At 50.9% G+C, this 27103-nt stretch overlaps 1 pseudogene; it reads left to right on the forward strand.

Annotated features, from left to right (window-relative positions):
- Positions 1-27103, forward strand: part of LOC129133491 (uncharacterized) — a 264314-nt pseudogene that overhangs the window by 157187 nt on the left and 80024 nt on the right.

The following is a 27103-nucleotide window of genomic DNA, read 5'->3' on the forward strand; positions in this document are numbered from 1 at the left end:
AGAAACATTAAACTGCTGGCCAATTTCTGCAAATCACTTGTAATAAAAATAATCTTTCATACTTCTTGTTGGTTTGGTTGTGGGTCTTTTTCTTTTATTTTTTTTACTACTGCCCACAAATAAATGTCATTGTTTGAGCCATTTCTCCTTTTGTTTTTCTCCACCTTCCCTGTGGCCACAGACTGTGCCAATGAGGGGCTGTGCTTTTGGTGGTGTTAAAGGAACTAAATGATCTCCCAGCAGAGTTTTCTGCAGAGATGCCCTTTTGTTGCCTTCTCTGGAGCTGCAGCAGCAATGTCTGTGTGCAGAGCTGGGGGCAGATCAGTGCTGGCACAAAAGCTCTGCTCCTGCTGGCCACACCATTCCTGATCCAGGCCAGGAGCCATTGGCCTTCTTGGCCACCTGGGCACACTGCTGCCTCATGTCCAGCCTGCTGTCCATCAGTCCCTGCAGGTCCCTTTCTGCCTGGCTGCTCTCCAGCCACTCTGTCCCCAGCCTGTAGCACTGGGGCCAAATATCAGGGCTTGGCACTTGGATTTGTTAAACCTCAGCTTGTTGGATTCATCCACTGGATCCAGCCTGCCGAAGTCACTGTGCAGAGTCCCGTGACCCTCCAGCAGGTCAACATTCACATCCAGCTTGGTGACATTTGCGACGATGTCCATGGGGTTCCATTGGTTCCATGGGGCCCCTCAGTGTCACAATGGCCTCTTGGTTACACCAGGCTCTGCACTGTCACACTGGTCTCTTTGGTTCCATGGGGCCTCAAAATGTGACAATGGACTCCTTGGTTCCATGGGGCTTCACAGTGTCACAATGTTCTCATTGGTGCTGCAGTTTCACAGTGGCCCCTTGGTTCCATGGGGCCCCAGGGTGTCACAATGGCCCCATGGTCACATGAGGTCCCACACTGTCACCATGGTCTCTGGGGTTCCACAAGTCCCCTCAGTGTCACAATGGACTCCTTGTTTCCACAAGGCCACACAGTGTCACAACGTTCTTCCAGATCCCTTGAGGCCCCATCGTGTCACAGTGGCCCCTTGGTTACACAGGATCCTGCAGTGTCACAATGTCCCCTTGGTGCCATGAGGCCCCGCAGTGTCAGAACGGCCCCTTGGTTCCACTGGGCCCTGCAGTCTCCCAATGGCCTCCTTGGTTTTGCAGTGTCAAAATGGTGAAACCCCTTGGTTACACGAGGCCCTCCAGTGTCACAATGGCCTCTGTGGTTCCACGAGGACCCAGAGTGTCACGGGGCACTCCCTGGTTCCATTTGGCCCCACAGCACCACAATGGAGCCCTGGTTCTGTGGGGCTGCACGGTGTCACCCTGGTCCTCTTGGTTCCCCGAGGCCCTGCAGTGTCACAATGGCCCCAGAGTGTCCCAATCATCACAGAATGACAGAATCAAATAGGCTGGAAAAGACCTTTGGGATCATCAAGTCCAACCAATGCCCTAATACTGCCTTGTCCCCCAGACCATGCCACTAAGTGCAAATGGAGAGGGACAGTGACTCTGCCACCTCCCCCCTGGCCAGCCCATTCCACCCTTTCTGTTCCCACTCACCCTTTCTGTGAAGAACTCCTTCCTATTGTCCAGCCTGAGCCTCCCCTGGTGCAGCTTAAGGCTGGGTCTTCTTGTCCTGCCCTCCAGCAGATCCACACTCACACCCAGCTTGGTGCCATCTGCAATTTGTGAATGCTGCACTCGATCCCCTCACCCAGACCATCAGTGAAGATATTAAACAGGACTGGGCCCAGCACAGATCCCTGGGGACAGCCCCAGTGCCTGGGCACCAGCTGGGTGCAGCACCATCCCCACCACTCTCTGGGCCCAGCCTGCAGCCAGCTCTTAAATCTCCCAGCCAGGAGGGAACCTGCCCAAGCCGTGGGCTGCAGCTTTTCCAGGGAATGCTGTCAGAGACAGAGTCAAAGGCTCTGCTGGAGTCCAGGCACACAACATCCACAGGCTTTCCCGCATCCACAGGTGGGTCACCTGGGCATAAAAGGAGACCAGGTTGGTCAGGCAGGACCTGCCAGCCCTAAATCCACGCTGGCTGGCTCTGATCCCTGGGCCATCCTGTGGGTGCCCTGTGGTGGCACTCAAGGTGATCTGTTCCATAACCTTGCCGGGCACCCAGGTCAGGCTGACAGGCCTGGAGTTCCCCAGCTCCTCCTTCCAGCCCTTCCTGGGGATGGGCTCACACTGGCACCTCCAGTGCTCTGGGACCTCCCTGCTGAGCCAGGACTGATGGTAAATGATGGAGAGCAGCTTGGGGAGCTCATCCACAGCTCCCTCATCCCCCTGGGATGGATCCCATCTGATCCCATACACCTGTGAGCATCTGAGTGGCTCAGCAGGTCCCCAGCTGCTTCCTCCTGGATTCCAGGGGGCTGTTCTGCTCCCTGTGCCCATCTACCAGCTCAGGAGAACACTTGTCCTGAGGACAGCCTGTCCTAATATTGAAAAGTGAGAGAAACAAGGTGTTAAGTAGCTCAGCCTTTGCCTTATCTTTAGTTACTGTATTCCCCACTGCATCCAATGAACAGTAGAGGTTCTCCTTCTCCCTCCTTTTGCTATTAAATTTCTTTATAAAAAGAATTTTATTTTTTTACAGAAGCTGATAGGTTAAGTTCTGATGGAGTTTTCAACTCTCAACTTTTCTTTCTGCATAACCTAATGACATCCTTAAACACTTCCTGAGTTGTCAGTCCATTTTCCCCTTTTCCCACAAAAGCTCCATGCCCTGCCAGGCCAGTCATTTTCCTTACCAGCTCATCTTTTGCCACACTAGGACAGGCTGCTCCTTCCCCCTTAAGATTACTTTCTTGAAATGTGTCCACCCTTCCCAGCCCTCCTTGTTTTTAAGGGCTGTTTCCCTTAAAAAATCAGTACCCAATTTGGTACTCCCCAGGTCTGCATCCTGAACAGGCCAAAGTCTGCCCTTCCTAATTCCAGTGCAGAAGTTTTGTTGCTGCCCCTCCTTCTTTCACAGAACATTGAAAACTTGATTATTTCATGGTCACTGTGCCCCAGGCAGCCTCTGAGTCCCACATCTGCCCCCAGCCCTTCTCTGTCTGTGAACAGCAGCAGACAGAGCTTTCCATGGCAGTGGGAGTGTTACCAAAAATTCAGTAAAACATGAAACTCCTTAACCCCAGTGTAGCACTAAGAAGCAGCATTCTTTATTCAGCTGCTTGCACGGGGGAGAGCTCCTCCCAAAGCCGTGCAGGCTGAGTACAGGAAAATTTCTGTTTATATTCTGTATTTTGCACACATATTCATTGATTGTCCTGGACTAAACACACATATGATAATCATTTCCCCAAAATCATTAACATATTTCCCCTCCCCTTTACCCATGTGTTGTTCTGTCCTGCGGGTCTCTCTGGTTGTCCCAGGTGGTCGTGGACCCCACTGTTCCAGTGGGCCTGGCTGAGCTGGCAGGACACTGAGGCTGCTGAGCTTCCAGTTCCCCTTCTCACACAATGGGGACTGTGTGGTTTCCATAGGCTGGGGATGTGGAGAACAAGCTCCAGGTGTCAGCTCAGCTGGTGTAGGCAATTGATCATCTGGTAACATGAGGTCACAGAGTGGGCTGTGACATCAGAGAGTGGGGGATGTGAGGTCATTGATCAGATATGACATCACAGAGCCAACTGTGACATCACAGTGCCAGCTGTGACATCACACAGCAGACTATGACATCACAGAGTTGGCTGTGACATCAGAGACCAGCTGTGTGACATTAGAGAAGGGGCTGTGAGCTCACAGAGCAGGCTGTGACATCCCAGAGGGGCTGTGTGACATCCCAGAGGGGCTGTGTGCCATCCCAGCAGGGCTGTGTCAGGTCACTGGGTTGGTCACTCGGCCCCAGCTCCCCCTCACAGTTTCTCCCAACAAGTCCAATGCTGTCCATGCCCAGCAGGGTCCCTGTCCCCCGGGATCCCCCCGGCCCACCTGGAGCCACAGCCTCCACCAAAGGATGTTCCACAGGATCCACCCCAGAGCCTGACATGGGGACAAGGGGCCAGGGCTGTGTGACCAGGACATCAAGGACCGGGATTACCCAGGTCACTGTGGCCTGGGTTGGGTTGCCCAGGGCAGGAAAGATGTCTGGCAGCTGGAGCAGGGTCTGGGAAGGGCCTCCAAGGTGGGGCTGGAGCCCCTGGGCTGTGAGCAGAGGCTGAGGGAGCTGGGCTTGTCCAGCCCAGAGCAGGGAAGGCTGAGGGGCTCCTCATCCCAGCCTGGCAGTGCCTGCGAGGAGGGGATGGGGAACACAGAGCCAGGCTCTTCACCGGGGGCCTGGTGGGAGACAAAAGCCACTGGGTGGGAGGGGAAAGAGGGGAGATCAGCCAGGACAGGAGGAGATGAAATGAGTCAGGCTGGTTTCAGCATTTCCTCAACACCAAGAGCAGCCTGACCTCCCTTCTCCGTCCACCACTGACAGCTTTGCAAATCAGGAATTGTTGGAGCTGTTTTGCCCCCACTCCAGGATGAGCATCCTGATACAAGTATGTAATTGTGTTTATATCTATTACAGAACGATGTTTGCTAAAATTAATTTTAGTATGTAAATCACTTGTGGATGGTGGACTCCTCAGTTGCTGCTGGGACATTGTGCATAGCTCAGGGAAGAGTGAGATTGTTATTAAATTCTGTCCTGTTCAGCCATGGTCTGTTTGCCATGAGGAGAAACTTTCTGTGCCTCTGAGTCTCACCAGTTCCTGACCCCCAAAGGATACAAACCTGATGAGTTGTGGTTCCCACTCCAGTGGTGGCACTTGCACCTCCCTCCATCCCCAGAGCAGAGCTCCCTTGTCCCAGAGAGTCCCTGGCAATGTAGGGATGAAGGAAACAGGACAGACTGTGGGGATCAGGGGCAGGGCAGAGCCAGGGAGAAGAATGACTTTGGCATTTGATGGAGCTGTGCCTTCCCTTGGCTTTGTTGGCTGACAAGAAATGAACATCCCTCTGTGTCTCAGGCAGCTCCTTCTCCAAGGAAAGCAGGTGGGAGTTGGAGCCAAGGAGCTGAAAGCTGCAGGTGCAGCCTGGGCTGGAGGGAGCTGAGATTTGCACAAGGCTGCTCTGAGTGCCAGGGCTTGGATGGGGGAAATGGTGGGCCGGGGGTAGGGGTAGGGACAGAGTCTGATTGATTGTCAGCCATGAAGGGTCTTGATTTTCATATCCATTCAAACTGCATGAGGAAGTACCTGGATTCAGTGTCAATGAGAGATTTCACATATCAATGAATTCAAAGGAAAACAAACCTAAACAGGACCTAAAAAATCTTTTCTCGCTGTCTTTTTAAATATCATGTATTCAGTTTGAATGCACTACTGAGATCTACTTAACCACAAATTATTTGAAAATTAAAATGAAATGATTCCCAGAGGCTTGGCTTGTTCAGGTGTTCTGAATGTCAATGAGCCCTGGGACACTGAATTCCTGCACTGAAGAGCTGAAGGCTGAACAAGCCTCTGGAGCAGTGAAATTCAGCAGCAGCCTCCAAGTTGCTGAGGATGTCAGCAGCCCCCAGTGAGGCCATCCCTGCCCAGAGACCGTGGGGGAATGGGCAGACAAGGAGAGCGTCCCTGGGGCTGGGGCAGCACAACTCAGAGGCACCAGCGGCTCCAGCTGGGCAATGGAGTGTGGAATGTGGCTGGGAAAGCCCTGCCTGGGCTGGGCCGAGCAGGACACACAAGCCCTGACCCCCATCCCCTAAAAAACTCTCTCAATGAGACATTTGAAATGAATTTACAGTTGTTTGTGTCCTCTGAGTTGGACAAAGATTCTCAGGAGCTGAAAAGAACGAAACAGTCACTACTGGGAGCTTTAGAAAATCAGAGAAACTTTGGCAAACGGTTTATTATGACATTGTAGTGGTTTTAGTTTGTTAATTTAAGATTTTTCCAATATTGAGATTTCTTAAATAATGTATTGATGAGTGTAGTGAGATTTAGTGTCGGTTAATCATTTATGTATTTAATTTATTGTGAGATAGGATTACAGGAAAGGTAAACTAGGCCTAACATTTTAAAAGGGTATAAAGAAATTTTTATTAAAAGTAAATTGAAAAAGAAAAAATCTAGTAAGAACTAAAATAAACCAAATAAACCCTTTAGAACACTTTTTTTTCTTTATAACTTTTTCCTTTTACTGACAATGTAAAGTAAACTTAAAATTTCTAGTTGGTTTGTTATTTCAAGAGTAGTCTTTTTTTAGTTTACTTGGGGAGAGAAGTTTTTCTTGTTAAGGTTATGGAGATTTTTTTACAAGAAGAATTTTTTTTTTTTTGGTTCCTAATTTTTTCATGGATAACAGTTGTCTGGGGAACTTTGCTCTTGTGAAGTTGTTTTTTTTGCTACAAGCTTTTTCACAGCTTGTAGATGGGCCATGTCAACTTATGGGGTATTGTTTTAAAGATGAGTTCTTTAAGGGTCAAAGTTTTTATTTTTTACGTTTAAAATTATTTTTATCTCTGGGAATAGAGATCTTCTCTTGGGGATACTGGATTACTTGGATTTTTTTTCCCAGCTGTTTAAACTTTTGATAAAATTACAGTTATTTTAACATTTGTTTATTTTAGTATGGAGGGGTTTTTTTTAATATTAATTGTAATTTTTTAAAAAAGATTTTGTGTTATAAAGAAAAAGAGTTTTTTCATTATAGTTTACAAGAGGATTTTAGTTTTAAGATTAAGGTATTTTTTCTTCTTTTTTATTTGGGATTTAATTTCTCCTTTACTGACTTTAATAGTTTTATATATTTTTTTATATGCTGGTATTTTGTTTTCTTCTTTTACTCGATGGAGCAATGAAGTCTTGAAAGGATTAACACCTGACCTGCCAGTAACTTGTGGTGGAAGTTGTGGTTGGGTTGTGTTAGGATTGGTTTTATGGTTGGTTTTGGGGGTTTTTTTTGTGTTTAATTTTAGTTGTAGTGTTATTTTGTATGGGTTTAGGTTGTAGGAGTTTTTGGTTTGAGTTGTGTTAGGGGGAGGGGACTTCACGGTGAGATTTTAATAGCTGTGATTGGCTTTGTTCTGTTTGGGGTTTTGTAGCCTCTTTTTTTTCCTGTTTGGGAGTTGTTGGGGTTTGGTTTGGTCAGAATGGGGCCAATGGGGAGGGGAGGGCAGCCTGGGGAGGGGGGAAGGGGAAAATCAGCCCATGGCAGGGTTGCTTGGTTTGGTTTGGTTTGGTTTGGTTGGGTTTGGTTTGGTTTGGTTTGGTTTGGTTTGGTTTGGTTTGGTTGAGATGGGGGCCAGGGCCGGGGCCCGCTGCTTCTTTGTTGACTGGAAAAGAAAGAGGAGGCTCCTGGGTTTTTTGTCTTTTACCTATGTGTTTCACAGAGGCATGTTCAGTATCTCAGTGGTTTAACAGATTGTCAGTTACACAAAAAGTTTTGTATTACTTTTTAAAAATCTTCTTATGTCAAACTACAACAGACATTCAATCAACAAAAAACATTTCTCAAAGCATTGACTTGACCCATTCAACTTCACAAACTCTAAGCCTGTTCAATGTAATGTTAATCAAAATTTTCTCAAAAGAGAAACAGAAGAAGAAGACACAGAAAGAAAGACAAAAAAGATACAGAGAAGCACACACACAGCTACCAACTCCTGGATTCCAGCAGAGTTCAGAAGGAAATTCCAAGAGGAAGCAGGGTCAAGATGTGTGCTTGCCTTGTGATCAGCCTTCAATACCCCTTGGTCTCCCTGGGCCCTTCCCCCAGGTGGGGCTTGGGCTCATTTGGTCCCTCAGGAGCTGGGCTGGGGCTGCAGAGGTGGCTGTGGAGCATTGCCTGTGCTGTGCCAGGGACTGGCAGCCACTGCTGGGCTGGGATAGAGGCTCTGGGGGGATTGGGGTTCCAGGGCAGGGCAGGGCTGGGCTTCCAGGGCAGGGCAAGGTTCGACCTGCTCCTTCCTCCTCCACACATGAAATGTTTTGAGCCAAGAATTTCCTCCAGTCTGTCACAACAGGGAATGTTGGAGATGAAATGCCAATTCTGGCCATGGGCACCAGGACAAGAAGGGCAGCTTTTTTCCATAGGAAGGAATGCAGAGAGCCCCAGTGTTTGGAAGGCAGGTGAGAGCCTCTCTAGTCCAAGGCCAGCCAGACTTGTCAGGAATGGCAGATTTTGTCTGGGAGCAGTCTTTGGATTTGAGGAATTTTGGAGGTGGAACCATAATCTCAACCATGGGCACCTGCAGAAGCAGGACAGTTCTTTTCCATAGGAAGGTGAGCATGGAGCCTTCCCCAGGGTTTTAGGGACGGGTGAGACCTGACCCTTGTGAAACCATTTCCAGCCAGACTTGTCCTGGCAATATTCCTATTGGAACTATCCTTGGATATAAGGAAAATTTGGAGGTGAAATCCCAATTCTGGCCATGGGTGCCTGGTGGAGAAGGAGAGTTCTTTTCCATTGGGAAGGAAAGCACGGAGCTCCAGTGTTTCAGCAGCAGATGAGAAGAGACCCTCAACATGCAATGATCAGCTGGACCAGTCAGGCAGTCCATGGGAGACCAAACCTGTCAGATATGCTCTCTGTCCCCTTGGTTTTGTGGGGCCCCACAGTGTCACAATGGCCTGTTGATTACAAGAATACCTGCAGTGTGACACTGGTCCCTAGGTTTGAAAGGGTCCCACAACGTCACAGTGGCCCCTAGGTTTCAGAAGGCCCCAAAGTATCACAATGGTCCCCACAATTCCACAAGGCCCTGAAGTGTCACTGTGGTCCCAATGACTCCATGAGGCCTTGCAGTGTCACAATGGTCTCCTTGGTTCCACCGGCCCCACAATGTCACGGGACTCCTCTGTTCCATAAGCCCTGCAATATCACAATGGACCTTCGGACCCTGGGGGTTTGCAGTGTCTCAATGGTCTCCTTTGGCTCCACAGTGTCACAGTGAACCATTGATGACAGGAGGCCCCTCTGTGTCACCCTGGAGCTTTGGTTCCATGCAGCCCTGCAGTGTCACAAAGGCCTCTTGGTTTCATGAGGCCCCACAGCATCACAATGGTCCCCTTGGTTCTTTGGGGACCCCCAGGGTCACAATGGTCTCACTGGTTCCATGAAGCCTCACAGTGTCACAATGCTTTGCTTATTCCATGGGCCCTCATAGCATCACAATGGTCTCCATGATCCAATGGGTCCCCTCAGTATCACAACGGTCTCCATGATTCCATGGTGCCCCAGAGTACAAAAAGGCCTCTTGGTTCCATGAGGCTGTGAAGTGTCTTAATGGTCTCCACGGTTCCATTAGGCCCTGCGGTGTTACAATGGACCCTTGGTTTGATGGGGCTTCACAGTGTCACAATGATCCCTACATTTCATGGAGTCACACAGCATCAGTACAGTCCCCTGGGTTCCATGAGGCCCAGCAATGTCACAGTGCTCTCCATGATTCCATGGGGCCGCACAGTGTCACAATGGTCCCTTGGTCTCACAGGGCCCCACAGTGTCACTATGGTCCCTTGGTTCCACGGGCCCTGTGCTGCTGCATTCCCCCCTCCCCTTCTCAGGCTGCCCTGCCAGCTGAGAAATGCTCCTTGGGGCTCGGCCTTGGCCAACAGCCCCTGGGCTCAGCTCCTCTGCAGCTCATCACAAACACTGTCTGCTCCAGGCACTGCTGCCCAACCAGCTCCTGCTTTCTGCAGGAGCAGCCCTGGGAACTGGTTTTGTTCCCTCAGTGGCACAACATCCCTGTTCTCACACTGCCAAAGAAAGCTGTTGGTGCCAAGTGCGGCCAGGATGAACCATTGCTGGGACTGAAGCCCCTCTCTTGGGGCCCTGCAAACAGCGCTCCAAAAGGAGCCCTTGGAGCTCTCCTGGGCCAGCGACTCCCTCTGAGTGGGGCCTCTCCCAGCCGGGAACTCTCCCGTTTGCTGCACTCGGGGAGCCCCAACAACGATGGAGCCTGGGCCGATCCCCCCACTCCTCCAGGCTCAACCCTTCACCCGCTGGGGAGATGCCAAAGGATCCACAGGGAGCATTTCCTGCCCTCAGGGGAATTTCTCCCAGGTGCCTTGCACTGACTCTGGGTCTGTGTGCACACAGGAGTGCCTGTGCTGGGGAAATGTGGCAGATATGCTGCTCTCTGAGGGGTTTGAGAGGCTTGGATAGCTGAGTCAGTCAGGCCTTAAATTAAATCAAAAGGTCTAAGCTAACTGCAGCTAAGAGTTGTTCTTTTGCTAAGTTGTTATGTTTAATCTAAGTTATAAGCTAAGTTGAATATTGTTAAATATTATTCCTCTGTTAAATTGCTACATCATAGGTTTTAAGTTAGGTTAAATACTGTTTAGTGTTGTTCTTCTGCTAAATTTTGAAGATGAAGGTGTCAGTTGAGGTTAAGTTATAAGTTACGTCCTGTAAGGTTGAGCTCAGTAAGATTTTGGGCCATATTCCTTTTATCCTTGCCCTCACTCTCCTTGTGTCACACACACACAGGGAAAGTACTCGATTCATTTCTGGTGTGATTGCCTGGATTTGGTTTGGTTTTGTTCTTGCTTTGTTTCCTTGGTGTGCCTGAAGTGTCCAGTCAGGAGCAGAGTGACTCTTGCCAAGGAACTTTGTGCTGCTGTTCCTTAATATTAAATCTGGTTTTTGCTGATCCCTTGCTGGGGATTTTTTCAGTGCTCTCAAGGCCTCGTTGGTACCAGGCAGGGTGAAGGAGCCCTGGCCCAGGCTCTGGCCCTGGGGGACACGGGGATGCTGCCAGGGGGTCCCTGTCCCCCTGTGCCACCCCCAGGGCCCCGGCCCCCCATCCCCGTGTCAGGCTCTGGGGTCGATCTCGTGGAACATCCTCTGGGGGAGGCTGCGGCGCCGGGGGCGGGGGGACCCGGGGGGACAGGGGACCCCGCTGTGCACGAGCAGGGTTGGACTGCTCTGGGGGGAACTGTGAGGGGGGCCGGGGCAGAGTGACCTCCCCAGTGACCTCACACAGCCCCTGGGATGTCACACAGCCTCCTGTGATGTCACAAAGCCAACTCTGAGATGTCACCCTATAATGTGATTCAGCTGCTGTGTGATGTCACAGAAGCCTCTGTGATGTCAAAATGTCACCCTATATTTTCACAGTTTGTTCTGTGATGTCACAGCCAGCTCTATGATGTTACACAGCCAGCCAGTGATGTCACAACGCACTCGCTGATATCACAGAGCCACTCTCTATGATGGCAGGATCGACTCTATGGCCTCACACCCTACTCTGTGATGTCACAGACAGCTGTGTGATGTCACAACCCCCTCAGTGATGTCACAAAACCCTCTCTGTGATGTCATACTGACACTCTGTAATGTCACAGCACACACTTTGACCTCACCGCCCACTCCATGGTGTCATACAGCCATGCCATGATGTCACAGCCTTCTCTGTGATGTCACACATTCCCCTCTATGATGCTGCCGCTGCTCGATGACCTCACACAATGAATTCTGTGATGTCACAGCCCAATCTGTGACCTCACACAGCCCACTCTGTGCTGTCACACAGCCCCTTGCTGACATCACAGCTGCTCTGTGCCTCCATGACACAGCCACAGAGGAGATGCTGTGACACAGCCCCCTCTGGGACATGCCACAGCCCCTGGCAGTGCTGAGCCCCTGGGAGCTCTGTCTATGCCCTGCTGGTGTCCCTGAGGGGCCCTGGCAGTGGCCCAGCCCTGCTGGGCTGTGCACAGGAGCTGCTCCTGGCCAGAGCTGTCTCTCTGCAGCTCTGCTGCCCTTGCCAGGAGCTGCCTCTGGGCCAGGAGCCCGGCCCAGCTCAGCAGCACAGACACAGCACAAGGACTGTAATGACCCTCTGGGGCTTTGGTGCTCTTTGCATCAGACTCAGTCCCTAAGAGTGTGCTCAAAGAACTTCTCAAGGACTCAAAGTGAGATTGAAACAGGGAAGTTTCTCATACTTTAAAGAGGTCTTTCTGAGAGACACAGCTGAGAAAGTGTCCCCAGGTTCCAGGAAGAGCAGAACACTGGTGGCAGTGATGACAGGTGGGGACAAGCAAGGCAAAGGTGTCTCTGGTGCTGAGCAATCCTGCGCCTCTGTCCCTGCAGGCTGTGGGCATCCCCCGGCTGCCCCACCTGGCTGGGCCCTTCCTTTGCTGACAGCTCTGCCTCCTGCCTGCCTCTGCCTGCCCACACAAAGCCTTGGGCTGCTTCAGGCTCCTGCTGGGGGACGTGCTGCGCCACAGCCCTGCCCTGGCAGGGAAATTCCTTTCTCCTGGTGTCCACTCTGGGCCTCCCCAGCTGCCCTTGGTGCTGTTATGTCTTCTTCAGGCTCATTCCCACTATGAAGAAAAGCTCCAGCCTCTCTGAAACCACCCTTCCATCCCTCCCAGGCTATTCCTGTCTGTCCTCAGACTCCACACCACTGACTCCAGAGCCTGCAGACTGTCCCTGATGGTTTTGTGATGAAGCCTCCAAACCCAATCTTGGGAGATTTTTGGGTCCTCTCCAAGGTCTGTGAAAATGGAAAAATAGTGATCAAAGTTATTTTCTCCCAAATCTTGCAGTGACAAAACAAGGGTCAATATCTCTAAACTGAATGAGGGCAAATTTACATTTGTTAAAAGAGGAAATATTTTACACTTATCAAAGTGACATGAAACTGCAAGAGTTATTCCAGAGAATTGGATGCCCCATCACAGGAATTGTCCAAGAGCAGGAACTTTCTGCAACCTGACACAGTGAAACCCCCTGCCCTCCCCAGTGACAGAATTCCTGCAGTGTGGGTTCTCTGATGTTCTGGGTGCCCTCACAACGCTTCTGGCCAGAATGTCTGCTGAGGGCAGCCAGGCTGCTGCAGGGGCAGTGCCCTCACAGCCATCACCATGGCAGCCCTGTCCCCTGGGCCTGGCTCTGCCCTTTCCTCTGCCCCTGCCTTGCCTCTGCTGGCATGAAGAGTTTTGTCATTGATATCTTGTCCCCAAGGTGCTGGGGCCAATGGCTTCCCAGTCAGGCTCCTGGAGCAGAAGTGGCTTTTCAGAGGCCAGCCAGGAATGAGCCCTGAGGCAGCAGCTCTGCAGTGGTGGCCACCAGGCCGGGCTGCCAAGGGAGGCTTCTGGCCATGGGCTGCAAGCAGCTGCTGCTGCCAAGGTGCCTTTGGTGCCTCAGGCTCTCCCTGGCACAGCTCCCAGCACGGCACTCTGCCCTTGTGCCTGAGGCCTTCCCTGTGCTGGGGCTGGCCTGGGGCTTTTCCTGCAGCGGGACCTGCCCTGCTGATGGCACAGGAAAGGCAGTTCCTGCTGGAGCAGGAGGCTCTGCCTGCAATGGGCTCCAACAACTCCAGCAAGGCCCTGTTGACTTCAAAATTGCTGCCTAGAGCACTTTGTTCAATTAATTGTTATAGCTCCTGAACTCTGGACTAAATTATTGTGGGTAAGTTCTTTCTTCTAATCATGATCAAAATCAGAGTCATATTTACATAAATCTATGTGGTATCCCATCATTAATCCTGTGGGACAAGCTACATTAAAGTTCAATTCCACCTGTCCAATCCTTTACACCATTGACAAAGTCTGGGGCAGGAATGTAATCCAGCTGCTCCCAGTCTCCTCTCTTAGAAGGAATTATAGAAGTCTAAGGGTCCTGCAAGGGTCTGAGGATCCATGGTGCCTGTTGAGTGTCATTTCTCCACATCATGCCTCAGAAGGAGTTTCTCCAATAAAGAAATAAAACTTTCGCCTGAACCTCCCACTGTGCCCATGACAGGAACCCCTGTGAGTGTCTGGGACATCCCGGCTCTTTGGCAGCCTGGACACTCCTGGGATGTCACCGTGGAGCCCCCGTGAGTGCCTGTGACAGATGGGTGCCTTTGCAGCCCAAGGTGCTCTGGGATGTCACCATGGAATGGCTGTGACTGCCTCTAACCACAGGGCTCTTTACCATCCCCACAAAGCCCTGGGAGGTCTCCATGGAGCCCCAGTCTCTGCCTGTGACATTCCAGCTCTGGAACAGCCTGGAGACTCTTGGAAATATCCCCATGGAACCCCTGTGAGGGCCTGTGACAAATCTGATCCTTAGCAGGCAACCATCACCAGCCACCCTGTTGCTATGGTCAGTTTCCATGGCAACCATCCCCAGCCCCCTGTTGCTATGCTCAGTCCCTTGGCAGCTCCATGGAGACCCCATGCCAGGGGTGGTTACCATGGACACCAGCTCAGGCCTGCAGCCAGAGCCCGTTGCCATGGCAACCATTGGCAGCCCCATCCCCAGGCCCATGGGATCCCAGAAGCACAGAATTGGCTGAGCTGGGAGGGACCCATCAGGATACTCCAGTCCAACTGCTGGCCCTGCACAGGACACCCCAACAATGCCAGCCTGGGCCTGGCAGCGCTGGCCAAACGCTGCTGCAGCTCAGAGAGCCCTGGAGCTGGGAGCCTTCCCTGGGGAGCCTGGCCAGGGCCCCAGCAGCCTCTGGCCAAAAACCTTTTCCTGACATCCAACCGGAGCCTGCCCCGACTCAGCTGCAGCCGCTCCCTCCACTCCTGTCCCTGGGCACCAGAGGGAAGAGGTTCCCACAGCCCCAGCCAGGGACCCGCTCCCAAGGCTGCTGCCATGGCCACCAGGGCTGGCACCAGCTGGGATGCTCGGTTTCCATGGGCCGCGCTTCAGCAATGGGATTCCCCAATTTCCTGCTCCCGCTAAAACTGCACTGCCCTCGCTGCCCTCCCGCCTCCCATGGAAAGCACAAAAGGCAAAGATCCTGGGCTGGGATAAGAACAATTTATTGGGAACAGCAACGGGATACGGAACAAAAAGGAGCAGAAACAATACTGATAACACAAGTGATAAGAAAAAGGGAAAACTACAACACAACTGACTGTCTCTTCCCGGCTACAATTTTCCCCTGCCTGGAAAGGGCACCCGTTTTGTCAGGAGGGAGAGAGAGAGAGAGTCCCTTTCCTGCCACTGGCAATGACCTGAGGTGGGAGTGAATGTAATGTCACAGCCATAGCCAGACCCGCATGTTCTTCCATCCCACATCAGGTCATTGGCAGGGGCAGGAAAAGGGACTGGTGTCTTCCTACCGTGGATCACAGGGAAAATGGATCCCCAGGGCTCTTCCCAACATGGGACCCCCAATGGGGAAAGAAGCTGGAGTGGTGCATGAAGCTCTTCCTGCAGCTGGGGCACTCGCAGAACTTCCCTTACTGGCGACTCCATTGGTGTCTGATCAAGTGAAAGCTCATGCACGAGCTCTTCCCATGATGTGGAGAACTCATCGGGCCTCTCCCCAATATGGATGCGCTGGTGCCTGATGAGGGTGAATTTTTTCTTGAAGTCCTTCCCACAATCAGAGCAGCGGAAGGGCCTCTCATCCATGTGAATGCGCTCATGCAGGTAGAGATTGGAGCTGGTCTGGAATCTCTTCCCACATGTGGGGCACGCGTAGGGCCTCTCCCCAGTGTGGATGCGCTGGTGCCTGATGAGGAGGGAGTTGCGCTTGAAGCCCTTCCCACAGTCAGGGCAGAGGAAGGGCCTCTCCTCTGAGTGAATTCGCTTGTGCTTGTAGAGATTGGAGCTGGTCCTAAACCTCTTCTGACACTGGGGACACTCGTAGGGCTTCTCTCCAGTGTGGATGCGTTGGTGGATGATGAGGGCAGAGCTGCAGCTGAAGCCCTTCCCACACTCCCCACACTTGTAGGGCCATTCCCCAGTGTGGATCATCTGGTGGCGGATCAGGTGGTTACTCTTGCTGAAGCTCTTGCCACACTCCAAGCACTTGCGGGGCTTCTCCCCATCATGAAGCTGCTCCAGGACCATCAGCTCTGAGCTCTGGCTGAAGCTCTGTCCACCTTCCTGGCTCAGGGTGGGTCTTTCCTCCTCAGAGCAAACTGGGCTGAGTTCGGAGCCCATTCTCATGGGGGATTTGTGGGGATTTTCCTCCCCATTGGAATTCTGCACTGTGGAGTCACTCAAAACTGCCACTTCCACAAGGGTCTGCCATGGAGATTTTTCCTCCATGGTCTCCATCCTCAGCTCCTTCCCTGGGGGAGGAAGGACAAGGAGAGGATGGGATTTGTCTCCATGCCACAGGGAAGGGGAAGGAGATCCCCCCAGTGCATCCCCAGCAGGACGGGGTTGGCAGCAGGGTTGTCATGCAGCCAGGGGCCGTGCTGGGCTGGGAGATGGAGCAGGAGAGAGGGGGAAAGGGGCACTGACATCCTCCTCACCTGCCTGGGTATCCCATGGCTCCCTTCTGTTTCTCGCAGCCTCCTCCTCCATCCAGTCAAGGTTTGGGAATGGGAAATCCTGTTCTGGGAACCAAACAAAGGGTGCACACATTGTCTTTTTTTCTGGTTACAAGGCAAACCTGGGGGAGAGTCTAAGCCAGAATTACAATTTAATAAGAAAATGAAGATCAAGGCAATGATACAGAAACACTGCCTTAAACTGACAGAGTCAGGATATAACCTGACACCCTGCTGGTCAGGGTGGTGGCAGCAGTCCCATTAAATGGTGTCTGCAGTCCTGTTGGAGGGATGAACGTGATTCTGTCCAAGCAGTGATCCTGTAGAAGGGTCTGGTCTTCCTCTGAAGGTCCAGTGGTGGTTCTGGAGCTCTTGTCCTCTGGGAATCCAGTAGGCAAGCTGCTCCTGGTGTTGCAAGGCTCAGCTTATATCCAGGTAGGAATGCTTGGATCCTACCCCTGGGCGGAGCATCCCACAATGGGATGATGGAATTTTATCAGTCCTGCAGTGACACTCAATGGCCCATTCCCAGAAGATATCTCCCCTGGAGGGCGTTATCAGGGCTGAGTCATGGAAGAGATCAAGAACACTGCCCCACCTGTTTCTAGCAGTTGATGAAGATGGGGATTGAAAACATGCATTTGGTTCCATCTTACATTGCAGCCTGAAACAGTGGGGGAATCCCTGCTCAGGGGGTGAACACCACCCCCCTTACCCAAACTGGCTCAGGTGTAAAACCCCAACCCTGGGAAGGCCACACACACACAGGGGACAATGTCACACTTGCCCTGCTCCAGGGCAAATGGCATCTCTCTAATATTTTCTTAACCAGATTGCAAAATTATTTTGGCACAGTGAGTTCAGGGCACTGTCCTTTGACCCCAGTTGCCTTTGACTACAGCATGGTTCCTTCCTCTGAGGAGGTTGTGGGTCTCTCTGGAGGAACTCTTGGAAACTTGGATGCAGCTTCATCTGAGCGACCTATGGGAGAACTGATGAGGAAAATGGCTGTTTTGGGACTGGAGTGTAAAGAAAATATTTTGTTGTCCCTCCTTGAAAAGTTTGTTAAAATCACTGGAGGAAATGGAGCAAATGATACCAGCAAGACTGACAAGGTTCATTCACCACATGGTGAGGAACACAAGGCTGCTAAAAGTCCCACAAGAAGCCCAGCTCAAGTAGCTAAATTCCCAAATAACTACTGAATTCCCAGGCTTGGGTTTTTTCCAAATGTGAGAATCATTTTTCTCTTCATCCCTGTCACCTTTGTGACAGCTACACAGAGCTTTCCCTTCCTTTTAATAATATCTGTATTGGGCCGAATTTGCACTTTTCTTTAATTGTAACCTGCCAGCAGCTGAGCTGGAGCTGTGCAGGAAGCAAGGAAACTTGGAATTGCCACAGAATTGCTTCTATTGTCAGCCGGTGCTGCGGCGGCCATGGGGCAGAGGGGTGGGAAAGGGGGGTCTGGGGTGGCAGTGGAGGAAATGCCGGGCCCGGGGGCTGAGCACAGGACTGAGCACGCAGAGATGGTTTTGTTCTTGCTGAGCTCGCACTGAGCCAAGGCCTGTCCTGCCCCTCATTCGGCCACGCTGGGGAGGGGCTGAGGGTGTGGGGGAGCTTGGGAGGGGACACAGCCAGGACAGGAGATCCCAGCTGACCCCAGGGATAGCCCAGACCATAGGACATCATGATCAGTGCATGAAGTGTGGGGAACAAGGAGGAAGGGGGCACATTTGCAGTGAGGGTTTTGTCTCCCCAGGTAACACTTAGGCAGGATTGGGCCCTGTTTCGCCAGTGGGCAGGGCCCGCACCAAAGACACAGACACCAACTTAACTTAAGGAACAGTGTAATTTAGATAATGCAAATTTGCAAAAAATTACAAAAATATTAGGTAGGCAAAGCAAATAATCATTAGTCAATAATTCCAAAAGAGAAGATGTTGAAATGAGTATCACACAACTGTCCATTTCTGGCTGCAGGCTCTGGAGATTCTATCTCTGCCTTCAATCAGGGTTGCATTCCCTAAAGAATCCTGGTACCAAATCCTGCTTTCCAAGGCTGGAACAGTGTCTCAGGTTTAGCTGGGTGTGTATTCAATTACCCTCTGTTAAAGGTGGGGCAATTATCATCTGTTAATTGAGCAGTTTACTTTATCTCTTCCACATGAACCCTCCCTCCAGGGAGATATCTTCTGTTAATGGGCCATTGAGTGTCACTGATAAAAATTCCATCATCCCATTGTGAGAAGCTCTGCCCAGAGGGAGGAGCCAAGCATTCCTACCTGGATATAATCTGAGAATGTGAACAACAGAGTCAGCCTTCTCCCATAGGATTCCCAGAAGAGCAGCTTTCAGCTCCACTGGATCCCAGAGGAAGATCAGGCCAATCGACACCACAACTGGACCTTCAGAGGAAAACTCCACCCTTCCACAGGATCACTGCTCCAACAGAACCACACCTGTCCCTGCAGGAGCACTGCAGCCACCATTTAACAGGAGTGCTACCAACACTCTGACCCACAGGGTGTCAGGTCATATTCTTACTCTGTAAGTAGTTTTTAGTACTACTGCATTTGTATTTTTAATTTTCCTTCTGAAGAACTGTTATTCCTATTCCCATAGACTTTGCTTGACAGCCTCTTGTTTTGAAAATTATAATTCCAAGTGAAGGGATTAACATTTTCCATTTCAAGGGAGTCTCCGGCCTTCCTTAGCAGACACCTGTCTTTTCAAACTGACACAATGCCCTGGGACAGCCAGGCAGGTGAGGAGGAAGTCAGTGCCCCTTTCCCCCTCTCTCCTGCTCCATCTCCCAGCCCAGCACAGCCCCCGGCTGCAGGACAACCCTGCTGCCAACCCCATCCTGCTGGGGATGCACTGGAGGAATCTCCTTCCCCTTCCCTCTGGCATGGAGGCAAATCCCATCCTCTCCTTGTCCTTCCTCCCCCAGGGAAGAAGCTGAGGATGGGGACCAGGGAGGACAAATTCCCACAGCAGAACATCTTGGAAGAGGCCATTTTGAGTGGCTCCACGGTGCAGAATTCCAACGTGGAGGAAAAGCCCCAGAGATTACACAGGAGGAGGGGCTGCAAACCCAGCCCAGTGTGTTCTGAGGAGGAAAGACCCACGCTGAGCCAGGAAGGTGGTCAGAGCTTCAGCCAGAGCTCAGAGCTGGTGGTCCATGGGCAGCTTCACAATGGGGAGAAGCCCCACAAGTGCTTGGAGTGTGGGAAGAGCTTCAGGCAGAGCAGCACCCTGATCAGCCACCAGATGATCCACACCGGGGAATGGCCCTACGAGTGTGGGGAGTGTGGGAAGGGCTTCAGCTGCAGCTCTGCCCTCATCATCCACCAACGCATCCACACTGGGGAGAGGCCCTACCAGTGTCCCCAGTGCGGGAAGAGCTTCTCCAAGAGCTCTCATTTGACAAGACACCAACGGAGCCACCAGCAAGGGAAGCCCTGCAAATGCCCCGACTGAAGGAACAGCTTCATGCACTGCTCCAGCTTTTTCCCTCATGGGAGCATCCACATTGGGAAGAGCCCTGGTGTTCCATTTTCCCTGTGATCCATGCTGGGAAGACACCTGTACCTTTTTCTGCCCCTTCCAATGACATGATGTGGCATTGAAAAACATGAGGGTCTGGCCATGGCCGTGTCATTACATTCACGCCCACATCAGGTCATTGCCAGGAGCAGGAAAGGGACTCTCTCTCTCTCTCTCTCTCCCTGAGGAGAAGGGTGTCCTTTCCATACATTGCCAGGAAGAACTAGTTGTTGATGTTGTAGTTTTCTCTGTAAATAGTTTTACCTATCCCTTCTGTTATCAATATTGTTTCTGCTCCTGTTTGTTTCCTTATCTCATTGCTGTTCCCAATAAATTGTTCTCATCCCAGCACGGGATCTTTGCCTTTTGTGCTTTCCATGGGAGGCGGGAGGGCAGCGAGGGCAGCGCGGTTTTAGCGGGAGCAGGAAATTGGGGAATCCCATTCCTGAAGCCCGGCCCGTGGAAACCGAGCATCCCAGCTGGTGGCAGCCCTGGTGGCCATGGCAGCAGCCTTGGGAGCGGGTCCCTGGCTGGGGCTGTGGGAACCTCTTCCCTCTGGTGCCCAGGGACAGGAGTGGAGGGAGCGGCTGCAGCTGAGTCGGGGCAGGCTCCGGTTGGATGTCAGGAAAAGGTTTTTGGCCAGAGGCTGCTGGGGCCCTGGCCAGGCTCCCCAGGGAAGGCTCCCAGCTCCAGGGCTCTCTGAGCTGCAGCAGCGTTTGGCCAGCGCTGCCAGGCCCAGGCTGGCATTGTTGGGGTGTCCTGTGCAGGGCCAGCAGTTGGACTGGAGTATCCTGATGGGTCCCTCCCAGCTCAGCCAATTCTGTGCTTCTGGGATCCCATGGGCCTGGGGATGGGGCTGCCAATGGTTGCCATGGCAACGGGCTCTGGCTGCAGGCCTGAGCTGGTGTCCATGGTAACCACCCCTGGCATGGGGTCTCCATGGAGCTGCCAAGGGACTGAGCATAGCAACAGGGGGCTGGGGATGGTTGCCATGGAAACTGACCATAGCAACAGGGGGCTGGTGATGGTTGCCATGGAAACTGACCATAGCAACAGGGGCCTGGTGATGGTTGCCATGGAAACTGACCATAGCAACAGGGGCCTGGTGATGGTTGCCTGCTAAGGATCAGATTTGTCACAGGCCCTCACAGGGGTTCCATGGGGATCTTTCCAAGAGTCTCCAGGCTGTTCCAGAGCTGGAATGTCACAGGCAGAGACAGGGGCTCCATGGAGACCTCCCAGGGCTTTCTAGGATGGTAAAGAGCCCTGGGGTCAGAGGCAGTCACAGCCATTCCATGGTGACATCCCAGGAGTCCCCAGGCTGCCAAAGAGCCGGGATGTCCCAGACACTCACAGGGGTTCCTGTCATGGGCACAGTGGGAGCTTCAGGTAACATTTTATAAGAGGAGCTCCTGTTGGGTCACAAAATACAGAAAGGATCCCCAATAGCCCCCACAGATACCCAAATGTCGGTGTGGAGTCAGAGATGACACAGACCCAGATCAGAACGGTAAGGGCTAAAAGCCACCTATTTTTTTTTATCCTTTTCTTTTGTGCCTTGGTTTGGTACAGGTGGTCCTCACTGGTCCTTTAATCAACACATTTCACATGATTGGCCAGTTAATAAAAAACCCTTCAGTAAACAACTTTATGGAAAAGAGCCAACTTATTACAAACATTTTCAGGGAACCCGTTATTTATGTTTCTTTTATGTTGGGCCCTTCTGGGGGCTCCCTGGATGGGAGAAACCTCCTATAGCAGTTCTGTGCCAGGTAAAAGGAGATGCATGGGACTTTTTCAGTCTTCAGCTTCTTGTTTATTGTTATCTTATCTAAAGTTTTGCGTGCTGTGCACAGCAGGCTCCGCGTGCTGGAGAAAGACCGCAAAATGGCTCTGAAATGTACGGTTTCAAGGTCCTTTAAAGTTGTCTCATGCAATTAACTTTTAAAAGCTTCATTATTTCTATTTATCTACCAATAACTCATCCCTTAACTGTCCACATAACCTCTGCACTTTGCTTTTCTTGACCAATCACCCTGTGCCACCAACACTGCAGAAAATGGAGTAGATGAAGAAGAAGACAGGGACTGCACCCAAATTCCTCCATCTTGCTTCCTATCTACACCATAATAAAAATCCCAAAACCTAAATTTCTCACCCAAGTGACATGCTAAACTAGCCTCTAATCTATTTTACACTTTGGTAAATTCCAATCTATCTCAAAGTCCTGGAAGTCCTCTCCATTGGCGAAGGTTAAAGGCAGTGTTTCTCTGGGGGTCAGGATTCCTCAGAGCAGACAGAGAAATATTCCCTGTACCCTGGATTCCCACACTTTTAACGTAAAATACTTTAAAGATTTTAAGTTATCCAAAAATGATCCAGGCAAGTATGATTAGAAGGAGAAGAAATAGAAAACAACAGAAAGACAGAAGATCCAGAGAAAGACACACACATGGGTACCAACTGCTTGGGTTCCAGCATCACCAACAGAGGAACCCCAGCAGAAGGCAGGATCCAGACCTTGGGCTGGCCTCGTGCTCCAGCTTTTAAACCCCTGGGCCTTCATGGCCCCGCCCCTGGGTGGGACTGCCAGTTGCTTGTCCAATCAGAGACAGGGTAGCACCAGCTGCTGGTGTGTGATTGATTGATTGATTGATTGATTGATTGACACCTGGGCCAATCAGAGCTGGGTTAACATCACCCCCTGCTGTGTGATTGACAGCTCTGCCAGGGCTGGGGGCGGGGCTCTGTCCCACCACAAACCAAGGCCTGACCCGGCCCTGGCCCCACACGGGCATTCCGAGCATCCCAAGGTGTCTCGGGACATGGATCTCATCCAGCCTCTGACAGCGACCACGGTGACACTACGGAACCTCATGGAGCCATGGCTCAGTTGTGACAATGGAGATCCAAGGAAACAATGGTGAGACTGTGGAATCCAGGAATCATGGAATCAAGGAGACCATTGTGCAAATCATGGGCCCTATGGAAGCAAGGATCAACGATCAAACTGCTGTTTGATTGTGATTGATTTAAAATAGAAACAAGGAGCCATTGCTTCACAGCGGGGCTGCGTGGGGCCAATGGACCCTTGTGACTCTGTTGGGGCTCATGAAACCAAGAAGCAATTGTGACATTGCCAGACCTCATGGAATCAAGGAGAACACTGTGACAGTGTGGGCACCCATGAAGTCAATGGAACATGGGACAGGTCTGCCTGGTTTGGCCTCCTGGGGGCTGTCTGACAGGTCCCACTGAATTTGACATGTCAAGGGCCACTTCCCATCTGACCGTGAAGCACTGGGGCTCTGTGCTTTTATTCCTATGGGAAAGAACTGTCTTTCTTGTCTAGGCACCCATGGCCAAAATTGGGATTCTGCATCTAAAATTCCCTATATCCAAGGGTTATTCCCAGAAAGAATCTGCCCGTACAGTCAAGTCTGGCCAGCCTTGGCCTCTGGTGGCTGCCTCTCATCTGACCTTGAACCACTGGGGCTCACTTGTTTCCTTCCTATGGAGACCATTGTGACACTGCGGAGCATTGTGGAACCAATGGGCCATGGTGACACTGCAGGCCCTTGTGGAACCTGTGACACTGTAGGAACTTGTGGAACCAAGGGGATCATTGTGACCCTGCAGGGCCCTGTGGAAGGAAGGGATCATTGTGACACTCTGGGAACTTGTGGAACCAAAGGAATCATTGTTGCCCTACGTGGCCCTAATGGAACCAAGGGGCCATTGGACACAGCCAGGCTTCATGGAACCAATAGAGCATCAGGACACTGTGGGGCCTTGTGGAACCATGGAGACCATAAAGATCCTTAAGGACTTGTGTAACCAAGGGGCCATTATGACACCCGAGGGCACCATGGAAGCAAGAGAACCATTGTGACACTGCAAGGCCTCATGGAATCAAGGAGCCATTGTGGCACTGCAGGGCCCTGTGGAACCAAGGGAACATGAAACAGGTGTGGCTGCCTTGGCCTCCCAGGGGTCACCTGACAGGTCTGGCTGACCTTGGAATGTGGAAGGCCACTCCAATCTGCTCCTGAAACAGTGGGGCTCTGGGCTCTTCTTTTTATGGAAAAGAACTTTCCATTTTTTCCAGGCATCCATGGCTAAAATTAGGATTTCACCTCCAAATTTCTATGTATCCAAGGATTGCTCCCAGACAAAAGTTGCCAGGACAGACAGGTCTGGCTGGTCTTTGACTCCTGAGTGCCAGAACTCACCTGTTTTGCAAACACTGGAAAGGGCTCTGTGCTTTTCTTTTTATGAAAAAAACCCCCATCCCTCTTCTCCAGGCACAAATGTTTTAAATTAGGACTCCACATTCATAATTTCAAATATCCAAGGGTTGCTCGAAGCAAACCTGCCAGAACAGACAGATCAGGCTTGCCTTGGCCTCTGGTCGCTGCTGTTCATCAGCTCCTGAAACATGGAGGTTCCATGGTTTCCTTCCTATGCAGACCAAGGTGACACTTGGGAGCCTTGTGAAATGAAGGGGCCATTGTGACACTGCAAAGCACCATGGATCCAAGGGACCATTGTGACACTGTGGGGCCTCGTGGAACCCAGGACATCCCTGTGGCTCTGCTGGGCCACATGGTCCCAAGGGGGCAGAGCAAAGCAGCAGTGTGGGAGTTAGTCCAACTGTAACTCAGAGTCAGACAGATTTTACCCCTGAAGGCATGAGTTTCAAGTCCTAGGAATCATTTGTTTAACTTAGGGTGAGCTTGAAAGTTCTCCAATAAGCCTTTAGTGTTGTTATGCTAAGTTGTCCAAGTTCTACTCCCCTATTGGTTACTTGTTTCTTCTATATGGTTATTGTTCTAGTTTTCTAGCCCCAAGTGTCTATGTTGTTGCTTCCCCTTTTTCTCAGGTCTTAGGATCCTGCCCATCATACTGTGCTCGACTTCTCCATGTTTATTGTTTTTCACCCTATTATTAAAGTTCTTTTTGGGCACCTCCATCAAACCCGCACCTTTTCATTTTCACCACCCTCGTCCTGAAGTCAGGGAACCAGAGAGGTTTGTCACAGCCACCCTCATTGTGACCTTTGGCGCCCGAACAGGGACCATGACACTCAGGGCTCCCTGTGTCAGTCACGTCAGCTGGGGTTAGCTGATGGATAGGCCAGTGCTCCCCGGGATTTTGGATTGTGCTGGGCCCAGTGGATTCATCGTTGCGTCAAGGGACCTTGCCCAGGATCAGCAGGGACAACGACAGTTTCACCTGCATAGGATTGCAGGTGGGTTTGGGGAAATGCAAGACATTTATTGCCCATTTTGCCACTGTGTTTTTACAATATGCACCCATGTCCCATAATTGATTTGGGGTGTTCCAGTGGCTCTTCCCCATAAGGCAGAGAAAAAAAAAAAGGGCAGTCAGATGTCCAAAGTAGAAAGGAGCATATATGGATGCTTTAATTCTCACTGATCATGACACAATATTTTCAAAGTACGAATTAAAATCAATAAATCAATCATGAGGTGGATCATTAAAAATTTTCCAGACGACTCTAATGATGAAATCCATATCACTGAATTTTGGGACTCCGTGGGAGTTAAAAGTGACCCCGTTGCACCCTGCATGCTCCCCATCTTCCACACCATCCTTGAGACCCTTGACCAGCAAGCAGTGTGTTGAAAACTCAATCCATTGGTCACTCCTAACTCGGGACCTCCCCTCAAACCTGCCTTTCTCAGACCTTCCACAATGGTCCAAGATGGAAATGGCCACAAAATCTTGGAGTATTATGCCCTGGAGACTCAAGATGAAAGGACCCCGAATGTGGCTCGGGACCTGGAGCATCCTCCCTCCATCTTGGCTCCTCCACTTCCTGCTACCACAGCCTTCTCTTCCGCCCTGAACGAACCTCCAGACTCCACCCCCAAACCTGTGGGTCACGCCCCCACTGTCAATCATTCCACCTCCACCCTGGGCCATGCCTCTAGTTAAGGAAGGAGACTGGCAAATAGCCTCGAAACTCCTCATTACCCTGGTATGTTAGGACAGAAGGGGGCAGAATTCCAGGTATCAGCCATTGGTTTATGGGGAAATCAAGGATCTGTAGGGCAGCTAAAGACCATAGGAAGGACTTACCTTGTTTTAATGGCCTAATGAGGGCCATGTTTACAGCACATGTCTTAACTCCCTATGATTTAAAATATATTATGCCCATGTTGTTGTCACCTACAGAATACACCCTGTGGGAAGGGGGATGGAAGTGTTTACTAAATCAATTAATAGCAGACTATGCTAATAATGAGGCAAGGGTAGAATTGACAATCAACCATCGAGCTGGAGAAGGACAACACAGCCTACCAGATGATCAAGCAGCAGGTATCCCCAGAGAAGTATCGGATGATATCAAAGAGATGGCTTTGAAAGCTTGAATCCAGGTATTGGATGGTAGCACCCGCAATTTGAACTACCTTGGGTGGCTGTAGCTAAAGTTTTAGGACAATCAGACCATCCTGGGTGCCTGTTGAGTAAGCAAACCAATGCTGCCTCCCTCACATTGAGTGGCTGCTCTCAGACACAGAGACCATCAGACACGCCACCTTGCAGAACAGCGATAGAGTTTTTACTCTGGGCACATGGGCATGGCTGTGTAGACTCTGAGGGCATGTGCTGCATGAACCTCTCCAGCCACAGCGAGTCAATCCACAAGAGCATTCAGGTACTGAAGGAAGGGTGCAAGAAGCTTCAAGTGGAAAACAAAGACTGGGTCAATAAACTCTTCCAATCCAAGGGACTAAAGGGTTTGATGATGTCTACCTAAAACAGGACTATTAAATCTCTTAGTTGTTGTTGTTGTATTGTTAATTGTCCCATGTTTGTTTGGATGCTTTTAGAAAGTCTTACAAAATTCTTTCAGTTCCATCTTTGTTGTAAAATAGAAAGGGGGAAGATACCCAACACAGGCTCCTCATGGACTCCTTGGAGGAGAGAATTGGAGGCCAGGATGGCACAAGAACCTCTCAGAGACTCAGTGTGGGAAGGAAAACCGTTAAAAGTACCTAAAAGTATTCTTAAATCCATAAAGTACCTTAAAAACCTTGAGTATCTCAAGGCATTAATGAGCCACACTGAGTGTGAGTACAAAGCTCTCCAGGGACTCATTAAAGCAGATAACTGGGGCCATGATTGCACAAACCTCTCACAGAGTCTGTATCAAAAGGGAAACACCAAGTACCTTCAAATAACTCAAGTACCCTGAAGTATTAATGAGCCCCACTGAGTGTTGTTACTGACAAAGCCTCTCCAGGGACTAATTACAGCAGATAATTGGAGGCCATGATTGCACAAACCTCTCAGAGAGTCCAAGGCAAAAGCCAAAGTCCTTTGAAAAAGCT

The sequence above is a fragment of the Agelaius phoeniceus genome, assembly GCF_051311805.1.
Source record: "Agelaius phoeniceus isolate bAgePho1 chromosome W unlocalized genomic scaffold, bAgePho1.hap1 SUPER_W_unloc_1, whole genome shotgun sequence".
NCBI lineage: Eukaryota > Metazoa > Chordata > Aves > Passeriformes > Icteridae > Agelaius > Agelaius phoeniceus.